Source organism: Ranitomeya imitator, chromosome 2 (assembly GCF_032444005.1).
Source record: "Ranitomeya imitator isolate aRanImi1 chromosome 2, aRanImi1.pri, whole genome shotgun sequence".
In the NCBI taxonomy this organism is placed as follows: domain Eukaryota; kingdom Metazoa; phylum Chordata; class Amphibia; order Anura; family Dendrobatidae; genus Ranitomeya; species Ranitomeya imitator.
The window spans coordinates 655,521,266-655,535,420 of NC_091283.1; the positions used below are offsets into that span (position 1 = coordinate 655,521,266).

At 51.3% G+C, this 14,155-nt stretch overlaps 1 protein-coding gene across 1 annotated transcript in view; it reads right to left on the reverse strand.

The window, feature by feature from the left end:
- LOC138665451 (zinc finger protein OZF-like) overlaps positions 1 to 1,493 on the reverse strand; it is a 61,505-nt gene extending 60,012 nt beyond the window's left edge. The window contains exon 1 of the mRNA XM_069752953.1: positions 1,481 to 1,493. The gene's annotated coding sequence lies outside the window, so the exon portion shown is untranslated. The remainder of the gene's footprint in view (positions 1 to 1,480) is intronic.
- Between the last annotated feature and the right edge of the window lie 12,662 nt (positions 1,494 to 14,155).

Below are 14,155 nucleotides of genomic sequence, written 5' to 3' on the forward strand. Positions count from 1 at the left end.
TATATTGTATCCCTGACACCTACCTTCTCGCACCTCTCCAGTCCCTCCTTAACTCTGCTGCCCGACTAATTAATCTCTCTCCTCACTACACTTCTGCTTCCCTCCTTTGCAAATTCCTTCACTGGCTCCCAATTTCCCAGCGTATCCAGTTCAAACTGCTAATACTGACCTACAAAGCCATCCATAACCTTTCTCCTCCGTATATCTCCAATCTCTCGATATCTTCTTTCCAGTAATCTCCGGTCTTCCCAAGACCTCCTTCTCTCCTCCACACTTATCTGCTCCTCACCCAACCGCCTCCAAGACTTATCCCGAATATCCCCCATCCTCTGGAATTCTGTGCCCCAACACATCTGATTATACACCACATTCGGATCCTTCAGACGGAACCTGAAAACCCACCTCTTCAGGAAAGCTTACAACCTGCAATGATCACAGTGCCACCTCATCACCATTGGAGCTACTGCAACTCCCAACCTACTGTCTCCTTCCCCATAATCCTGTAAAATGTAAGCCCGCAAGGGCAGGGGCCTCTCCCCTCTGTACCAGTCTACCGTTGTTATTTTGTAAATCCCATAATCCAAATTTAAATTGGCAGATAGCACTTCAGATAAACGTACTTACATAGGTTACCTAATTAGGTATGAAGTGACACAAAATAGAATATATAAAAGCATTGTCCTTTATTAACAAAATATTTAAAATAGAATATATATGTTTTGAAAAACACAGAGATGATGGAAAAGGTGGAACCTCCAAAAAAGACAGGAGGTGACACACAAAAATGGCACTTTTTGTATATATCAGCACACGGAAGGTGTATTCCTAAATTAATATTATGGAGTACTTTAAAGCAGGTGGACATGGATAACGTCTCGCTGTTCAACTTTACAGTCCTTTAATGAGAGAAGAACACACAAACCGGAAAAAACACACCCTTAGTCTCGCCACAAACAGGTCATCGTGCATACAGAGCAGTTCAGAGATTGCAAAATGACAGGTAGCCAGCAGCAGAATAAATGGTTATATTCCAAGATTACCACTAAATGGCAGTCAAGTAAAAGATTGAAAAAAGTGTTGATAAACGTAGCAAACATAGAGCTATCTATATATCTAACGAAGTTAGTTTGCAAAAAAAAAAAATGTTGCCCAAAGTGTTGGAAAAGGAGGGAGTATTTATCTATACAGGGGCTGTGTCATTTCCAATGGGTAAAAAGAAGGACTAATTTAAGACAGAGGGGCGCAAAAAAAAAAAAAAAAGGCGTCTCAATGTGTTACTAGTAGTCCATTAGATTAGGAAGACACAGACCGGGGAAATACTATAGAGCTCAAATAGGGCAAGTAAACGTGTCCATGCGACTTCAAGGATATAATATGGCAGATAAACATCAATGGCGGCCAAATGAAGGAAAAAAGGAATAAATGTACCAAATGCAGCACTATCTGTGTGTAGAGATGGTTTAAAGCAAGCCGATATTACCTGAATGTGGGGAGTGGAAGGGGTGAGGCAGCCTGAAAGGAAGTGGTGTCACCTCCTGCGCCCGACGAGCGCCGTTTCGCGTTACCACTTCTTCATACAGGGGGGCGTGGTGGAAACTAGGTGGATGGGGAGGGTTAATATGTCCCAAGTGTGTGTTTAGCATAAATTGAGAGGCGGAGTTTGCGTGCTGGGTATAGGAGTACAGGCGAGAGATCTGGCATAGATTATGGCGCATGAAGCCAGTCAGATACTCCCATAAGCAAAAAGGACTTCCGATCATGCACCCTGTGACACGCAGTGGAACGCACTGTGCGTCACAGAGGGGGCGCCGACCGCAAGTCAGATGGAAACCGAAGGACGGCGCATGTGCACCATCCAGAAAGGGAGGAATGGGTGTAGGTTTGACGTGTGTCGCGTGCAGCATCATCTGCCCCGACCCCGAACCCCTGAAAAAACAGAACAGGCAAGGGGAGGGGGGAGGAAGCGGCGCCACACGCGGCATAGTAGAAAATAATACAGGGACCACTATAAAAGATGTTTTGCCGAAACTGCTGAAAACCAAACCCACAGATGGCATACGGAGTCACTAAGTTAACCAATATATATATATCTATGCAAGCGACGGAAAGTGGCACCAAGGAGGGATTAAATAAAAATGATGAAGGTGAGAGGCATAAGTTGCCTATAAGCAAGTGATAATAAATGGTTAAGTGAGGGAAAGCATATGTAAGGCCGGTTTCACACGTCAGTGGCTCCGGTACGTGTGGTGACAGTTTCCTCGCGTACCAGAGACATTGACTCACGTAGACACATTAAAATCAATGTGTCTCTGCACATGTCAGCGTGTTTTCACGGACCGTGTGTCCGTTTGCAAAACACGGAGAAATGTCAGTGTTCGTGGGAGCGCAAGGATCACACGGACCCATTATAGTCAATGGGTCCGTGTAAACACGTACCGCACACGGATGCTGTCAGTGTGGAGTCCGTGTGCGTTTTTCCCTGTCATAGGGTTAAAATTGTAAAAATTGTTGCAATACACAGACACGGACACACGTACAGCACACAGACAGCACACGGACCCTAAAAACGTACTCACGGACATCACACAGATCCCACACGGATGGCCTACGTGAGCACACGGCCACGGATAACTCCGGTACTGTTTTCTCCGGTATCTGGCCTAAAGGGAAGTGAAGGGAAAAATAATAGATGAAGAAAGATGCATACTCATGTACCAATAATAAAAGTAATAATGTTTGCATAAGCAAGATAAATAAAAAAATGAATAAACAAGACAATATTAGTATACGGTAATAAAGTGCAGTGATATAAGGTGACGAAGTGCAATAGTGCCAAAACAAGGACATATCAATAATGAGAAAATCTTCCATAATATATAAAGAAAGGGGGGTATTTAACTCCCGTGGTTCAAAAATTCATATTGCCCATAAAAAGTCATAAGAGGTCCCATATACACGAAAATTGTCTTTTTGACATCTCAAGATGACCAGGCAGGGGCGGATTATCAGAGGGTCAATATGGGCGGTAGCCCAGGGCCCAGTGGTCTGGGGGGGCCCTGGGCTACCGCACTGTTGACCCTCTGATCATCTGTTATTCGAATGCCGCTGCCGGCGGCCGCCGCCGGCATTTATGTGCCCGCCCCCGGCCCCCTGCCGTAGCCGGTGGGCAGAGAGAGGGGGCCCGCATGGGGCCCCTTCTCATCTGCTCACCGGGCCCCTTCCGGCGCTGCCTGCGGCGGTTTCCTATTGACGTGCGGGCACGCGCCCGCACGTCAATAGTTAACACCAGCCGCCAGCCAATTGGAGGCTGGCGGCTGATGTCGGCCGCAGGCGCACACGTCGCCGGCGTCTGACGTCATTGTCAGTCGCCGGCGAGTGTGCTCTGTTGGAGGGAGCTCACCGCGGCGCTGGAGCGAGGACAGGTGAGGAGACTTTGTTTTTTTTTTTGTTTTTTTTTACAACGGTGGACTGGACACACTGAGGGCAATGCTGGAGGACACTGGGGCAGATGGCTGGAGGACACTGGGGCAGATGGCAGGAGGACACTGGGGCAATGCTGGAGGACACTGGGGCAGATGGCTGGAGGACACTGGGGCAATGCTGGAGGACACTGGGGCAATGCTGGAGGACACTGGGGCAGATGGCTGGAGGACACTGGGGCAATGCTGGAGGACACTGGGGCAGATTGCTGGAGGACACTGGGACAATGCTGGAGGACACTGGGGCAGATGGCTGGAGGACACTGGGGCAGATGGCTGGAGGACACTGGGGCAGATGGCAGGAGGACACTGGGGCAGATGGCAGGAGGACACTGGGGCAGATGGCTGGAGGACACTGGGGCAGATGGCTGGAGGACACTGGGGCAGATGGCTGGAGGACACTGGGGCAGATGGCTGGAGGACACTGGGGCAGATGGCTGGAGGACACTGGGGCAGATGGCTGGAGGACACTGGGGCAGATGGCTGGAGGACACTGGGGCAGATGGCTGGAGGACACTGGGGCAGATGGCTGGAGGACACTGGGGCAATGCTGGAGGACACTGGGGCAGATGGCTGGAGGACACTGGGGCAATGCTGGAGGACACTGGGGCAATGCTGGAGGACACTGGGGCAGATGGCTGGAGGACACTGGGGCAATGCTGGAGGACACTGGGGCAATGCTGGAGGACACTGGGGCAGATTGCTGGAGGACACTGGGGCAATGCTGGAGGACACTGGGGCAGATGGCTGGAGGACACTGGGGCAGATGGCTGGAGGACACTGGGGCAGATGGCTGGAGGACACTGGGGCAGATGGCAGGAGGACACTGGGGCAGATGGCTGGAGGACACTGGGGCAGATGGCTGGAGGACACTGGGGCAGATGGCAGGAGGACACTGGGGCAATGCTGGAGGACACTGGGGCAGATGGCTGGAGGACACTGGGGCAATGCTGGAGGACACTGGGGCAGATGGCTGGAGGACACTGGGGCAGATGGCTGGAGGACACTGGGGCAGATGGCTGGAGGACACTGGGGCAGATGGCTGGAGGACACTGGGGCAGATGGCTGGAAGACACTGGGGCAGATTGTTGGAGGACACTGGGACAATGCTGGAAGACACTGGGGCAATGCTGGAGGACACGGGCAGATGGCTGGATGACACTGGGGCAATGCTGGATGACACTGGGGCAGATTGCTGGATGACACTGGGGCAGATTGCTGGATGACACTGGGGCAGATTGCTGGATGACACTGGGGCAGATTGCTGGAGGACACTGGGGCAATGCTGGAGGACACTGGGGCAATGCTGGAGGACATTGGGGCAGATTGCTGGAGCTGGAGGACACTGGGGCAATGCTGCAGACACTGGGGGAAATGCTGGACTTACTGGGGCAGATTTCTGGACACACTGGTGGTAATATTCTGGACACACTGTCTGGGGGCAATGCTGGACGCACTGGGGCAGATTGCTGGACACACTGTCTGGGGGCAATGCTGGACACACTGGGGGCAATATGCTGGAGACACTGGGGCAGATTGCTGGACACTGGGGCAATATGCTGGACATACTGGGGCAGATTGCTGGACACAATGGGGGCAGGACTGGAGGCATGGGCAGAATGTAGACACGGGGCATGATTGGAGACACGGGGCAGAATTAAAGACATGGGGCAGGATTGGATCATGTGGCAGGATGGATACGATGGAGACATATGGGGCAGGATGTGGAGATCATATGGGGTAGAATGGATACTCATGAGGGCAGGATGCGAGAACATATGGCTGGAGCCAGGAATGAGACACACGGGGCCAGGATGTGGAATATTATTACCATAGGGGCTAATTTAGGGATATTATTACTGCAGTGATGTATTTATTTTATTTTTTGAGTATACTGTTTTAAATGGGGGGCGGTCATGTTACTGTGCAGAGTGACACTATATCACCTTTTTTTCTTCATGTGGTGTAATGTAGAAGTTGTGAAAATTAAGTAATGTGTTCTGCAAGCGGAGCTCGAGATAACTGTGTTATTTCCTGCAGAAACGAGTCCTGGCTGGGAGAAATGATGGCGGTCTGTGCTGGCTGAAAGATGAAGGACTTCACCTAGAGACGTCACTGGTGAGTCAGTGTTACCTATACACTGACACTATACAATGTATACTATATTGAGCTCCTGTGTATAATACCACCAGTGATCTCTGTATTACCTCTACACAGACACTGCATACTAAGTACAGATCTCCTGTGAATACTGGCACTTATGGTGATAGTATTGTGTTGTTGTTTTTTACTGATCAGTATTGTAGTATTCAGTCACTATGTGGTGGTAATATGTGGTCTGGAAATGGTGTTGTGGTATTTGTCCCTTGTATGTGATATTATTCGATCACTGTGGTTGTAATTTGTGGTCTGGTCATGGCGCGGTGGTATTTGATCCTTGTATGTAATATTATTCGATCACTGTGGTTGTAATTTGTGGTCTGGTCACGGTGCGGTGGTATTTGTTCCTTGTATGTGATATTATTGGTCAAAATATACCTAAATTGTATTGCAGATTCTAACAAATATTTAATAGGTTACAGTAGAGTAGGGCCCGGCCATTTTTCTGGAATAATCTGGTTCGGGTATATCATGACCCCCGTCACATGACCCCCGTCACATGACCCCCGTCACATGACCCCCGTCACATGACCCCGTCACATGACCCCCGTCACATGACCCCCGTCACATGACCCCCGTCACATGACCCCCGTCACATGACCCCCGTCACATGACCGGGGGGGGCCCACAGTGTCTGAACAGCCCGGGGCCCTGGCTACCCTTAATCCACCCCTGTGACCAGGTAAGGTTCATCTCCATGTATTACAATCGGTGGAAGGACCTAAAGGCAATTCTCAAAAACACTGGCACATCCTGATGACAGATCCTATATTAAAATAGTGTCTTCCTTCATATCCCTCTATGGTGGCAAAAAGAAGCCGTAATCTTCGAGCATATTAGTTCACAGTCACTACGACCCCTCACTCACTTCATCATCTTTACGCTCACTACAAGGCTTTTTTCCATGCGGCTTATGCAAAGCCTGCATTAATTTAAGGAAGTCCAAAAAAATTGTCAATTTTGACGGATCAAAATCATTTACCATCAGAAAACACCTTACGTGTGCTTCCCAGGGTGTAATATACCATGCAACTTGCCCCTGTAATTTGATATATATTGGCCTGACAACACGTGAACTTAAGATTAGGGTAAGGGAACACATTAGGGATATAGAAAAATCAAAGACTATTGAGTAGTGTTGAGCATTCCGATACCGCAAGTATCGGGTATCGGCCGATATTTGCGGTATCGGAATTCCGATACTGAATTCCGATACTTTCCGCGTATCGGATACCGGAATCGGAAGTTCGCAGAATTCAAACTGAACGCAGCAGCCAATGAGGAATGAATAGAAGTGTGGGCACATCCTGTTTAGCATGGTGGGCATGTAAGTACTGGCAAGGCTGTGATTGGCTGCTGAAATGATGTCACTCTGCACTATAAAAAAACGCTGCCGCCATTTTGCGCTCACTCTGCTGTGATTTCAGTTAGGGACAGGACGCTGTGTTCTAACTGAGGGCCAGTTGAGATAGCTAATTGCTTTATTTTCCTTTCCCAAGGCTAATTTAGCAAAACGCTGTGTGTTCTTCACTGTTCACCTTGCTCTTGCCTTGCAGCGCTGTTTTAACAGCGTTCTGCAAGGTCTCTGTGTGTGTGTGTGTGTGCAGCTCACTCTGTAGTCTGTGTGCAGCCATATACCCGGTTGTATTCAGCTCAGGGGGGGTTCACACTGCCTCACACAGTTGTCCTTTTTTGCTCATAGTGCAGCCTGCTGCACATTTTTTCTCAAATTTCCTATTAGTGTTTTTCCACCCGTCTCCAGCTAAATTGTGGAAAAACACTACATAGGATAACCTAGAGGGGGGTTTTTGGGCCTTGCAGCGCCGTTTACGGCTGTCTGCACGGTCTCCGTGTGAGCCCAGCTCGCCCTGTAGTCTGTGTGCAGCCATAGCCGGTTGGATTCAGCTCAGGGTTCGTTACTGCCTCATACCTTGAAAAAAATTTCCCTTTTTTTCAAATAGTGCAGCCTGTTTAAAATTTAAAAAAAAAATTCCTATTAGTGTTTTTCCACCCGTCTCCAGCTAAATTGTGGAAAAACACTACATAGGATAACCTAGAGGGGTTTTTTTGGGCCTTGCAGCGCCGTTTACGGCTGTCTGCACGGTCTCTGTGTGAGCGCAGCTCGCCCTGTAGTCTGTGTGCAGCCATAGCCGGTTGGATTCAGCTCAGGGTGCGTTACTGCCTCATACCTTGAAAAAATTTTTCCTTTTTTTCAAATAGTGCAGCCTGTTTAAAATTTAAAAAAAAAAATTTCCTATTAGTGTCTTTCCACCCGTCTCAAGCTAAATAGTGGAAAAACACTACATAGGATAACCTAGAGGAGGGTTTTTGGGCCTTGCAGCGCCGTTTACGGCTGTCTGCACGGTCCCCGTGTGAGTTAAACTTGCTCTGTAGTCCGATCTGCAGAAAAAAAAAAAAGGAAAGTTCACCAAACACAACTTAACACTTGTGTAGGCCACATTTGAAAAATAATAAAGTTTAGTCCACACTTTACAACATTAGTGTTTCTTACACCTGTTAGGAGGAGCATTTCAGGAATAAGCACACTAAGGCCTTAGTACTTTTCTGCTTATCTTTATCTGTCAACCAAGATGAAGAGGGCAGGGAGTAAGGCACGTGGGCGTGGGCGCGGAGCAGGGAGAGGACGTGGTGATTCTGTGCCTGCTGCGGGCACCGGTGACTCGTCGTCACTCAGTTTCAGCAGGGAACAGTCCTTCATGCGCAGCTTTGTCGGAGAGCGCCGTGCACCGCTGCTGCGTGAAGACCAAATTGAAGCCGTTGTCAGGTGGATGGCAGCTAACGCCTCGGCATCGACTTCAGTTAGTGCCACATCCTCTCAGGCACAGAGCACTGGAGAGCAGCCATCTGTCTCTTCACCACCTGCCAAATTGGCCAGGCAGTCAGAGAGCCCAGGACAGGAGCCGTCTCTACTTCTGTTCTCTGAATCTCTTGGCTTGGAAACAGGGGGCCAGCCAAGCAGCATTGGAGAAATGGAAGAAGAGGCAGTGTGCAGTGATGCCCAACAGCTTTGTCTCTCTGACTCTGAAGAGGCGGGTGGGCCAGTGCCTCCGGTGACCACAGCGCAGTACGCATCTGATGATGAAACTCAGGTGCCGCTTTCTGGTGCATACTGTGCTGCCGAGACTACCCAGGAGGAGCAGTTGGTGGCAGAGGGTAGTGGAGATGATGAGGTCGTTGACCCATCGTGGCGTGAGGAACAGGAAGGTGGTGGGAGCAGCTCTGAGGAAGAGATTCCCCTTACGGGCCAAAGAGGGAGAGGGAGGGGGAAGACTGCGGAGCCTGTAGCCTCCACTTTGGCACCCGTTAGGAGCCTGTCTCTTTCCAAAGCCAAAAAAGGCGCTCCCAAGACTTGCAGTGCCTGGTCCTTTTTTGACACAGTTGCAGATGACATTTGTTTTGTCAAATGCAAGCTGTGTCATCAGAAAGTAAAAAGAGGAAAAAATGTCAGCAACCTCAATACCACAAATATGTGGAAACATGTGCGGACCAGGCACACGGTGGAGTTACAGAAACACACTGAAGATGTAGGCCAACCAACAGCGGCAGCTACCACCTCTTCAGCTCGTGTTGCCTCTTCCTCCAGCTCACGCACAGCTGGTTTGGCTTCCTCCCAGGATCGCCATGGAAGAACCTCTGGCACTGTTGTCCAGAGACCTTGTTTAATTCCACCCACAGCACCACCTTCCCAGTCATCCTCACACTCCCAGTCTACTCTACAGCCATCGGTAGTACAGGCATGGGAGAAAAGGCGGGCATTCTCGGCCAACCACCCCCGAGCATAGGCTCTGAATGCAGGCATTGCCAAACTGTTGTCCCTGGAAATGCTCTCATTCAGGCTGGTGGAGACTGACAGCTTCCGTGACTTGATGGCATTGGCAGTCCCACAGTACAAGGTGCCCAGCCGCTTTTACTTCAGCAGGCAAGCTGTCCCTGCCCTGCACATGCATGTTGAGGGAAACATAAAACATGCGCTACTGAACGCCGTCAGTAGCAAGGTCCACCTCACCACCGATGCGTGGACCAGTCAGCATGGACAGGGGCGATACGTTTCCCTCACTGCCCATTGGGTTAATGTTGTTGAGCCAGGTACAGATCGTGCGAGTGGCGCAGGACGTGTCCTGCCCACTCCAAGGATTGCAGGAATCCAGTCTGTACGCATTGACTCCTCCTCTTACACAAGTTCCTCAGAATCATCTCTGCAGGAGCCGTCACAGTCCACCTCCACATGGACCCGTGAACGTTTACCTATGACCGACATGAGCACAGCCGTGGCCAAACGTCAGCAGGCCGTCTTGAAACTAGTTTCATTGGGGAATCGAAGCCACACAGCGCAGGAGCTCTGGAATGCCATCAAGCAGGAGAGCGATGTGTGGTTACTGCCAGCGAATCTCCAGCCAGGCATGGTAGTGTGTGACAATGGCCGAAATCTGGTAGCAGCTTTGGCCCTTGGCAACCTCACTCACATCCCATGTCTGGCACATGTGCTCAATTTGGTTGTGCAGAGTTTTCTGAGGGACTATCCGGATCTTGATGCCCTGCTGCACAAGGTCCGCCTAGAGTGTGCTCACTTGCGGCGTTCCAGCTTGGCAAGATCCCGCATTGCTGCTCTGCAGCGCCGATTCCGCCTTCCGGAACACCCTACCCGGTGGAATTCCACGTTACATATGTTGGAGCGGTTGTGTGAGCAGCAGCAAGCAGTTATGGAGTACCAGCTGCATCAGGCGCAAAGAAGTCGCAGTCAGCGCCGATCAGACTTCACAACCACAGAGTGGGCCACTATGAAGGATGTCTGCCAGGTTTTGCGTCCTTTTGATTATTCCACGCGGATGGCAAGTGCAGATGATGCACTAGTCAGCATGACTGTCCCCCTTATCTGCCTGCTTCAGCAAACTTTGCAAGGGTTAAGGGATGATGTTGTGGAAGAGGTGGAGGATGAGGAGTCACCTTTTCCATCAGCTTCTGGAGAGTCAGCGCCACGTGGTTCCTCACAAAGGGGTACGCAGGGGCCACTTTGTGAGGAGGATGAGGAAGAGTCAATGGAGGAGGAAGAGCTCCGTCCAGAGGAGGGAGCGACACAATTGTCCAGTGGTCAGTGTGTACAGCGAGGGTGGGGTGATGACGAGCGGGCAGAGATCATGTCTCAAGCAGGAGACAGCGTTTCTGGGCCAATTGGCAGTCTGCAGCACATGATGGATTTCATGCTGCAGTGCCTGAGAAACGACCGCCGCATCGACCACATTCTCAACATGCCTGATTATTGGGTGTTCACCCTCCTCGATCCTCGCTACCGGGACAACGTCCAAAACCTCATCCCAGCGTTGATCCGGGAGCGTAAATTGCGGGAGTACCACGACACACTGGTGAATTCCATCATCTTCTCCAGTCCAACTGAGAGGAGTGCTGCTAGTGCTTTACAAAGCAGCTCAGTGCGTCGAGGCAGTGGGGGAGGCTCTGCCCAAAGAGGGAGCAGAAGCAGTGCCTCTGCCCAAGGCAAGCCCAGTATGGCACAACTCTGGCACACTTTTGTGTGCCCGCCCCAAATGTGTACACCATCACTGGCGGCTCCAGTCAGCAGGAGGCAACGGTTCCGTCAGATGGTGACAGACTACATGGCTTGCCCTCTTACTGTACTCCCAGACGGCTCTTCCCCGTTCAAGTTTTGGGTCTCTAAGCTGGATACATGGCCAGAGCTAAGCCAGTATGCATTGGAGGTGCTGGCTTGCCCTGCGGCTAGTGTCTTATCGGAACGTGTCTTTAGTGCCGCAGGTGGTGTACTAACAGACCGTCGCATGCGACTATCCTCCGATAACGTTGACCGGCTTACTTTCCTGAAAATGAACCAGGCCTGGATCTCGCAGGAATTTGCCACTCCTCTGCCTGATTAAGTAATTGGGTGTCATCCAGGTCTCCTGCTGTGTTCATCTTTCTACCACCTGAACTGCTATTCCTGGGCTCCAACACCGCCAGTTGCGGCTCAGAAGTGCAGGCTGCACAGTAAAAACATACGACCCAGTGTTATTGGGTTTCAGTAACGTCAGCTGATCCCCAGCTGTGTAGCCGGCAATGTGTCCTGCGACCGCCACGCTGGCACAACAACCTAAATGTAAGGGAACCTGTCCCCCCCCCCCCGTCATTTGTTACTGAAAGAGCTATCTTGTGCAGCAGTAATGCTGCACAAGGAAAAGGTAGCTCTTTTATTTTAGATCCTTGCACACGCAGAACTTAACACTTATAAAATGTGTTCACTGATACCGTTATACCGTCCCGGAGCTGGGACTTTCCTTCGTAATGTGACGCAGCACAGCCGTCATTCCTACCCCCTTGGTGCCATGCGCTGCCTCCTCAGCGTTGTTTTAAGCTGTCACGGAGCCTGCGCTGTTCTGTTATCGCTTGGCCATGCCCTATTTGCGCTGCCTGTCTTCTGACATAATTTGGTGTCAGGCTGGCTGCGCCTGTGCGGCCGCGCTGCCCGAGATCCCGCCTCGCAGTGTCTTCTGATTGAATCACACTGCGGGCCTGGGATCCATGGGCATGCGCAGTGCATATCTTCCCCTTGGGCTCTCGCTCATCTCCCTCCGCCTTCTTTACACTGTGCGCCGTCAGCTGATCCCTAATAGCATGCCACGGCCGTGACACCGCACAGTCTGAAGAAGAGGGAAGGAGGGGAGTGAGAGTCGAAGATATGCACTGTGCATGTCCATGGATCCAAGGCCCGCAGTGGGATTACGTTAGACGACACTGCGAGGTGGGATCTGGAGCAGCGTGGACGCACAGGCACTGACAGCCTGACACCAAATTATGTCAGAAGACAGGCAGCGCTAATTGGGCATGGCCAAGGGATAACAGAACAGCGCAGGCTCCGTGACAGCTTAAAACAACGCTGAGGAGGCAGCGCACGGCACCAAGGGGATAGGAATGACAGCTGTGCTGTGTCCCATTACGAAGGAAATTCGCACCTCTGGGACGGTTTTACGGTATAAGGGGACACATTTTTAGTGTTTACTTCTGTGTTTGCAAGGAGCATAATTAAAAGAGCAACCTTTTCCTTTTGCATGCTTAGTGCTGCACAAGATGGCTCTTTCAGCTACAAACGTCTTGGGGGGGGGGGTTAAAGGTTCCCTTTCAACTTGCTCCAATCAGGCTTCGGCCTACACTCTGTTCCTCTGCTCCTCCTGCTGTCCCTGGGCTCTAACACCGCCAGTTGGTGCCTGGAAGTGCTGTCTGCACAGTCAACAGTCGCTCCTCTGTTATTGGGGTTCAGTAACGTCAGCTGATCCCCAGCTGTGTGTGCGGCAATACCTCCAATCTGCTCCTCCTGCTGTCCCTGGGCTCTAACACCGCCAGTTGGTGCCTGGAAGTGCTGTCTGCACAGTCAACAGTCGCTCCTCTGTTATTGGGGTTCAGTAACGTCAGCTGATCCCCAGCTGTGTGTGCGGCAATACCTCCAATCTGCTCCTCCTGCTGTCCCTGGGCTCTAACACCGCCAGTTGGTGCCTGGAAGTGCTGTCTGCACAGTCAACAGTCGCTCCTCTGTTATTGGGGTTCAGTAACGTCAGCTGATCCCCAGCTGTGTATCCGGCAACGTGTCATGCGACTGCCATGCTGGCACAACTAAAATGTAAGGGGACCTGTCCCCCCCCCCCCTAGGCGTTTGTTACTGAAAGAGCCACCTTGTGCAGCACTAATACTGCACAAGGAAAAGGTCGCTCTTGAAATTATGCTCCTTGCAAACGCTGAACTACACACTCATGTAATGTGTCCCCTCACACCGTCCAACCGTCCCGGAGGTGGGACTTTCCTTTGTAATGTGACGCAGCACAGCCGTCATTGCTACCCCCTTGGCACCGTGCGCTGCCTCCTTAGCGCTGTTTGATTCCGTCATGGACCCTGCGCTGTTATGTTATCCCTTGGCCATGCACAGTTTGCGCTGCCCGTCCTCTGACATCATTTGTTGTCGTCCTGGCTGCGCCTGTTCGTCCACGCTGCCCGAAATCCCAACTCGCAGTGTCGTCTAATGTGATCCCACAGTGGGCCTGGTATCCATGGCCATGCGCAGTGCATATACTAGCCTCTCACTCCCCTTCTTCACGCTTCTTCAGACTAGGCGGCGTCAGCTGATCCCTAATAGCATGCCACGGCCGTGACGCCGCACAGTCTGAAGAAGCAGGAAGGAGGGGAGTGAGAGGCGATGATATGCACTGCGCATGCCCATGGATCCCTGGCCCGCAGTGGGATTACTTTAGATGACACTGCGAGGTTGGATCTCGGGCAGCTTGGACGCACAGGCACTGCCAGCCTGACACCTAAATGATGTCAGAAGACGGGCACCGCTAACTGTGCATGGCCAAGGGATAACATTACAGCGCGGGCTCCGTGACAGAACCAAACAACGTTGAGGAGGTGGCGCACGGCACCAAGGGGGTTGGAATGACGGCTGTGCTGTGTCACATTACAAAGGAAAGTCCCACTTCCGGGACGGTTTGACGGTGTGAGGA